This window comes from Marmota marmota, unplaced genomic scaffold, assembly GCF_001458135.2.
Source record: "Marmota marmota marmota unplaced genomic scaffold, marMar, whole genome shotgun sequence".
NCBI lineage: Eukaryota > Metazoa > Chordata > Mammalia > Rodentia > Sciuridae > Marmota > Marmota marmota.
The window spans coordinates 768,377-775,182 of NW_026000255.1; the positions used below are offsets into that span (position 1 = coordinate 768,377).

Below are 6,806 nucleotides of genomic sequence, written 5' to 3' on the forward strand. Positions count from 1 at the left end.
GACAGTAGATGGAGGTGGCTCCTGTTCTCAGGTGCATTTGCTGCTGGCTTTTTGGGGGGTGGATGGGGGGTACTGGGGATTACTCAACCACTGAGCCACATCCCCAGCCCTATTTTGTATTTTATTTAGAGACAGGATCTCACCAAGTTGCTTAGTGCCTCGCTGTTGCTGAGGCTGCTTTGAACTCACAATCCACCTGCCTCAGCCTCCCGAGCCACTGGGTTTACAAGTGTGCACCACCGTACCTGGCTGCTGCTGGATTTTTGTTTCTTCTCCCCATATTTAATGTTGCCCTACTTTAAGCAACATCTTAGAGTGGAAGCATGAACCAAAGTTTGAAGGACCCACAGGATACTACAGGATGCTGGGATGCTCTGATAAGTTATATTATTTTGCCTAGAGTTCAGTGTGTTCTTACTGTAGCCTATACTTCCAGGAAGAGAAGAGACTTACAGCATATTGGAGAATGATGCACCAGGCCTACTGCTTTCCAGGCACTGAGTGTTGAGTGGAGCTTAAGAAACTCTCACAAAGTGACCAAGAATTGACTTAACCCTTCAACTGGGTCTATCTTTCTCTGTGCACACACATACACATACACATACACACACACACACACACACACAGGCATACTTGCACAAACACACTCCCTCCTACCCATTCCCACTCTGCTATCTATCACCTCCACTTCTTACTTAATTTCCAGGGTGAATAATTAGGAGTCCCTAGTGCTCAGGTAGAGAGGGAGAGATCTATGCACGGGGATAACTCATAGGCCCTAGTCTCCCCACTTTCATAGAAGGCACTGTGCTTCTTGCTCTAACTTCCCACTTCTACCCACCCCCCACAACCTCCACCCCACCCTAAGGGATAAAGCACAGAGGGGACCTAGAATCACAGAGCATGATACAGACACCTGCTCCTAATGGGACTGGAGCCTGCCATCCTGGCTATCCATGCCTGCACCTTGGGGCACCTAGGGAACATGTAAGAATGTGTTATATTAACAAACAAAATCATGAAACCCACCACAGGGGACACAACCACCTGAGGCACAGAGGAGTGCCTGGGGTCCTATCAGGGAGGTATCCTGAGGGCAGAGGGAATCTCTTCTAACCACCCTGACCTGAGAGGTTTTGTGGTATGTTGTAATCACTTCCACACCCCTTCCTGGACTTAACAGCTTTGGCCCTAGATCCCTGTTCCTTTGGTTACAGGGAGTTTCTACCCAGGGAGAAGTGAAGTGCATACCAAAGAAAAGGAGGCCCAGGTTCCTGTACAGGTGGGACATGTAGCTTCCTAAGGGAATGTAAATGCTCACACCCCCAACACACACACACACACACACACACACACACACACACACATCCCCCAACCACCCTGGCACCTCCAGGAGCCAGTGGAGGACATTTGGAAAACACATGGAAAAAAGGGACCCCTACCAAGGGGTGAATCCAGAGGGAAGGAAGAAGGGTACAGCCTTGTTAAGCCCCAAATGGGCCAAACTGCAGGACATCAGCAACCCTGATGAAGAGCGGGGTGGCAAAGGGGGGGCGGGGTGCTGTGTCTGGTGCTTTTCAAGCCACGAATGGAGGAGAGGAGCCACGATGGGAAGTAAGGTAAGTAGTTACTGTCATTTGTAGAACCACGGTTCCATCTAGCAGAAATGGTTTCTGAAAAGCCCAGGCACAAGGGACACTTACCTTGTGCCAGCAGCCTGGCACCAAGTTGGTGTGAGATGGGAATGTGAGAGCAAGGACGGTCTGGGAAGGCTAGACTTAGGCCTAGCAAAGTCTATCTGACCAGGGGTCCAAAATATAGGGAGAAGACTGCATGCCCTCGGGACCCTACCCAGGGAAAGCAACAGATCCAGGAGCCCTGGGACCCTGCAGGCAGCTGTGCTGCACCAACCAGCCCAGGGGGCGGAGCTTCCCGCAGCGCCATTTTAGGGAGGGCCCAGGAGAAGCCGCTGGCTGCTGACTGAGCTCAGGTCTGGCCTTGGGGTCTGGGGTCTGTTTGAGGAGTTGCAGGTGCCCCTGCCTGGGGTAGCCGTGATGCTGAGGCCCCTTTCCTCGTCGGGAAGACAGCAGCCTGTGGCAGCCATGGCGGGCCGCCTACTGCCAGACTGTGTACCCTGGTGGAGGAGCCAGGGTTCCCTTCGACCTCGGAAGGAGCTCTAGACAAGTGCCAGCCAGGGCTTAATCGTCCACCTTCACTCTGGATGACTGTGGAGTGACGGCGGTGGCTATATTAGTACCTTGGCTTTTGCCCACTGCTGGGCTCTAATCACCAGAAACATATTCCGCTTGATGGCGGTATGACTCCATGAATCTCAAATATAACTCTATCCTTGTCCCTCCCACGCTACCCCGCCCTTTGTGTCTTAAAAAAAAAAAGCCTAAAACCTAGGAACAGAAATACTCATCAAGAAATGGGCCAACAAGCCCCATCCTGAACCTCCAGTTTCAGACTATCTGCTGACCATGAACCAGAGAGGTGGAGACCTTGCAGGAATTATTTTCCAGCAGCTTGGCAGCCACTTGCATTTCCCTCTTTCTTGGGAAGAGAGTATTTGGTTTAACTCCTGCTATTGCAAGAAGGAAAAGGGCAGGGACACATCCTGGGACTCACTGACTCCACTCCAGGATCAAATGGTAGGCTGGCTCCCACATTGCCAGATGTTTGTCTTGGTGTCCTGGGCAAAGGGCAGATAGCTGATTATCAAAGAAAAGGAAATGGGTAGATTGCGCTTCCCATCAACCAGTTGCTAACACCTCCAGGGGATAGGAAGGATCATATTTCCCAACAGGAGCAATTACCCCCTGAGTAGCTCTTTTGGGGCAGTGCGCTGAAAAGAGAGGGTGGGGGTCTATAAGAAGACAAGACTCCCCCACTCCTGGGGGCACCAGCTCTGGGTCCTGGCTTCTTTCCAGAGAAGTCTTCTGTTCTCTCTCTTAAATAAAACTTGCTTTCTATGCTTGCCTCCTCATTTCTCAGGTTTTTAATCTTCAAGGGGGGGTGGGGGGCAACACTACTGGACAACAGTGCTACCTGGCTTATGGTTTTGCCGCAGCTCTGCAACTCTGGATTTTTTTCACCAAGACCTGGGGCTTAAGGGGTGTCCACACCTCCTTGGGCTAGCCCAGCCAAAGCATCCATAAAAGACCACTGCAAACCTCTAGGTACAGGATGAGAGATAGGAGTTACCCTGGGAGCAGGCAGCTAGCAACTTACTCCAGTCTGACTCCTGTAAAGTTGGCCTGACTTTCACCAGGGGACCTGCATTAGGCTAGGGAACTAGGGAACAGAGGCTAATGAAGAGGATTCTTTCTGTCCTTACTACATGTGGGAGAGGTTGGGGGTGGGCTGTTTACCCAGGACTACAGAGTAAGCCCCCCTTTCACACCTTCTCCTCAGGCCTGGGTGATAACTTCATTTGTACTAGGAAAACAGAGTAGCTCCATAAATGACATATGTTAGAAATAATGAGGTACCATAAGAAAACAAACACATGATCAAAAGTGGGTAGATCAGGCAAAGTGATTTCTGCAGAATGGTGCACTCTCAAAGGGAATCCTACAAGCAAGCACACCTGGGTGGGCAGTCCACTAACATTTATCCCCAATCAGGTACTGCCTCTCAATCCTGATAGGAAGAATTCAAAGGTACAATCTACTTGATTAGCTAATAATAGAATTAGGGCAGACAAAAGGGAAGTCTACAATTGAATCCAATTAAGGCTAAATAGTACATTTGGAAAATGAACCACCAGACTATTTCTCACAAATCCCGTTTTTCTTTTTATACCTTTTGGTTTCATTTTCATTGCACCAAAAGTATTGTCATCTATCCTGGACATAAACTTTTAGAGTTGGAAATCACACCTGGTAATAAGTTTTCCCCTTTTTAGCAGTTCAGATAGCCATCCCAGTGATCAGGAGCACTTGGTAAGGTCCTTTCCAGCTTGATTGCAGACTATCTCTTCTCCAGGTCTTGATTAAAATCAAGTTGTCAACTCCATGTATATATGATATGTCAAAATACACTCTACAGTCATGTATATCTAAAAAGAACAAATAAAAAAATAAATATTAAAAAAATCAAGTCGCCAGGATGGAAGTGAGGAACTGCAAATTTGAGAAAGGAAGTCTGAGAAGCAGTTTATAATAATCATAGGAGGTTAGGAAGACTTTCTTAAACTGAGTCAGAATAAACACATCCATCAGGCATTCCTGTATTTAAAAAAAAAAAAAAAACTTTCTTTATGTCTTCCAGGTTTACTTACTCTTGGGAGGTCTGACATAAATGTACATCTCCAGTTACATTAAAAGAATTATTGCCCTTTTTTTAATATTTGTTCTTAAGTTTTAGGTGGATACAATATCTTTATTTTACGTTTATGTAGTGCTGAGGATGGACCCCAGTGCCTCGTCCATGCTAGGCGAGCACTCTACCATTGAACCACAAACCCAGCCCCATGCCCTTTCTTTTAAATATCCATGTAGGACTGTAATTTTGGTTATATTATCCTACCACGTATTTAAAATCAAATTGGTCAAAACAGACCTTGTTCCTATCTATTGTTAAGAGTCAGCTAAGATTTCTTAGAGATCAATCTCGGGAATGTGTGCAAAGCCTCTTGATTTCTTTTGTCTTCTTCTACCAGCTGTGCCATCTGCTAGGATGGATCAGAGTCCTACTGACCATGTGTGACTTCCCCTGGAAGGATTAGAGACATTTCCCTATCCAATTACCCTCCTTTTTGCAGAATGTGCACTGGTTGGCTTCCTGTTCTCTAGGGTCCTCTCCTTCTCTCTGATCCACAGATTGGGTGACTCTCCAGAGTTGCAGGGCCCAGAGAGGGCCCATCATTCTCTGGGTCCTGACTGACCTTAGAGGGCAAGGCCCAAATTGTTGGCTGTTTTTTCCTTGGCCCTAGTTTTTGTTTCAGTCTTAATGTTGGAGTCCTATTTGTGATGACTTATTTCAAAATATACTTTAAATATATACTTTTAAAATATACTTTTTAAAAACACTAACAGGAAAAAGTTATAAAGTTCTACAAGGAAAATACAAAATGAAATTAACAAAAACATTCAGTTTATATAATAGCTTTGAACAAAGAAACATAATTTTATTTATTTATTTTTTAAAATATTTTTTTTGTTATTGATGGACCTTTATTTTATTTATTTGTATGTGGTAATGAGACTTAACCCTGGTGCCTCACACATGTGAGGCAAGCGCTCTTCCACTGAGCTACAACCCCAGCCCAAGAAACACAATTTTAAAATAACACTAATATAGATCTTTGGTATCTATTTTGCCTCCACAAATATCCATAAATTTCTCAACTCAATTACATGAGATGAAATGCATTCTGCTGTAGTGTATAACTAATTAGAACAAATTTAAAAAATTACTTAGACCCCTTACAAATTTTACTTTTAAAAAATCTCTTACAGGTCTGGAGATATAGCTCAGTTGACAAGAGTGCTTGCCTTGCCTGCACAAGGCCCTGGGTTCTGATCCCCAGCACCACAAAGACAAACAAACAAACAAAAAAAAATCTCTTATAATGTTATAGTCTTTTATAATTTACAAAAACCTTTATGTAGCTTTGCATTATATCTCCAGGTTATTTTGAGATCATAGTAATGTTACAATAAAAATCCATCTTTTGAACCCAACTTTAAATAAGCTTAAATTTGGCCTACTTTAGAGCCATCCTAACATTGAGTAGTGTGAGAGGGGAACTTATCTCAAGTAAGATGGGGCTCTTGACACAATAAAGATTATATCTGAAACATGGATCAAACAAAAACTAGAGCTTTTATCATTTCTTTTTGTGAAAAAATTTTAAAAGTTGGCAAAATGTTTTCATGTTCCATATTGTTAACCTTTAAATTAATTAGGCTCTCCTTTTTGCCCTCCAAAAATACATTTAAATTTTCATCCCAGTGTAAAGAGAAACACAAAATTTTATATATCACTTATTGATGACAGGTCATTTTTATCCAATTACAAAATATTAAATAACATAAATAAGTCCCCAATTAAATTTGTTATTTCTATATATGGCTGAAAGAGATTACTGATATAAACAGTTTTAGTTTGGAGAACACCAGTGTAACAGTGGTCCACTTTATGCTTTGTCCCTTGCAGCTCTGTCACTGCAACTTATTTTCAAAACATTTTTCTTTCTCTTTCTCTTTCTCTCTCCCTGCTCCTCCCTAATCTCTCCCCCTCTCTAATCTCAAGGGAAACAGGATTACCTTTCTTCCCCATTTTAGGCAGATTTATCTGTCCTTGAGTACAGACCCACCTTTAGAACAAAGTAATCCAGACTTTGGGGATGGTAAGAGAAGATCTCAGAAATGACTAATTCCCAAATTAATTACAAATTAATTATTTTAATTAATTAATTATATTAATTAATTAATTAATTCCCAATTAAGTGAATTACAACTCCAACAGAGAACACATAGAATGTAGCCTTTGAATCATCTCTGTAAAAGCTCGGGGTCCCACTGGGCATGGAAGGCTGAGGCAGGAGTATCATAAGTTTAAAGCTAGCCTCAGCAAAAGTGAGGCGCTAAGCAACTCAGTAAGACCCTGTCTCTAAATCAAATTCAAAAGGGCTGGAGATGTGGGTCAGTGGTGAGTGCCCCTGAGTTCAATCCCCAGTACCACAAAAAAAAAAAAAAAAAAAAAAAAAAAAACCCCCCTTTTTCCTGCTGATGGGCAGAATCACAGCCTCTGGATAGGAGTCCTCTGTGTTTCTCCTTTGCTTGCAAAGCAATAAA

General features: G+C 43.5%; 1 protein-coding gene across 3 annotated transcripts in view; it reads right to left on the reverse strand.

Moving 5' to 3' along the window:
* Positions 1-6,806, reverse strand: part of Nbdy (negative regulator of P-body association) — a 95,557-nt gene that overhangs the window by 42,259 nt on the left and 46,492 nt on the right. The window contains exon 3 of one of the 3 annotated variants that reach the window (XR_007344866.1): positions 3,885-4,063. The gene's annotated coding sequence lies outside the window, so the exon portion shown is untranslated. Of the gene's footprint in view, positions 1-3,729; positions 4,064-6,806 lie in introns of those variants that run through there. The other 2 variants (XM_048796716.1, XR_007344865.1) reach the window with 2 other exon arrangements.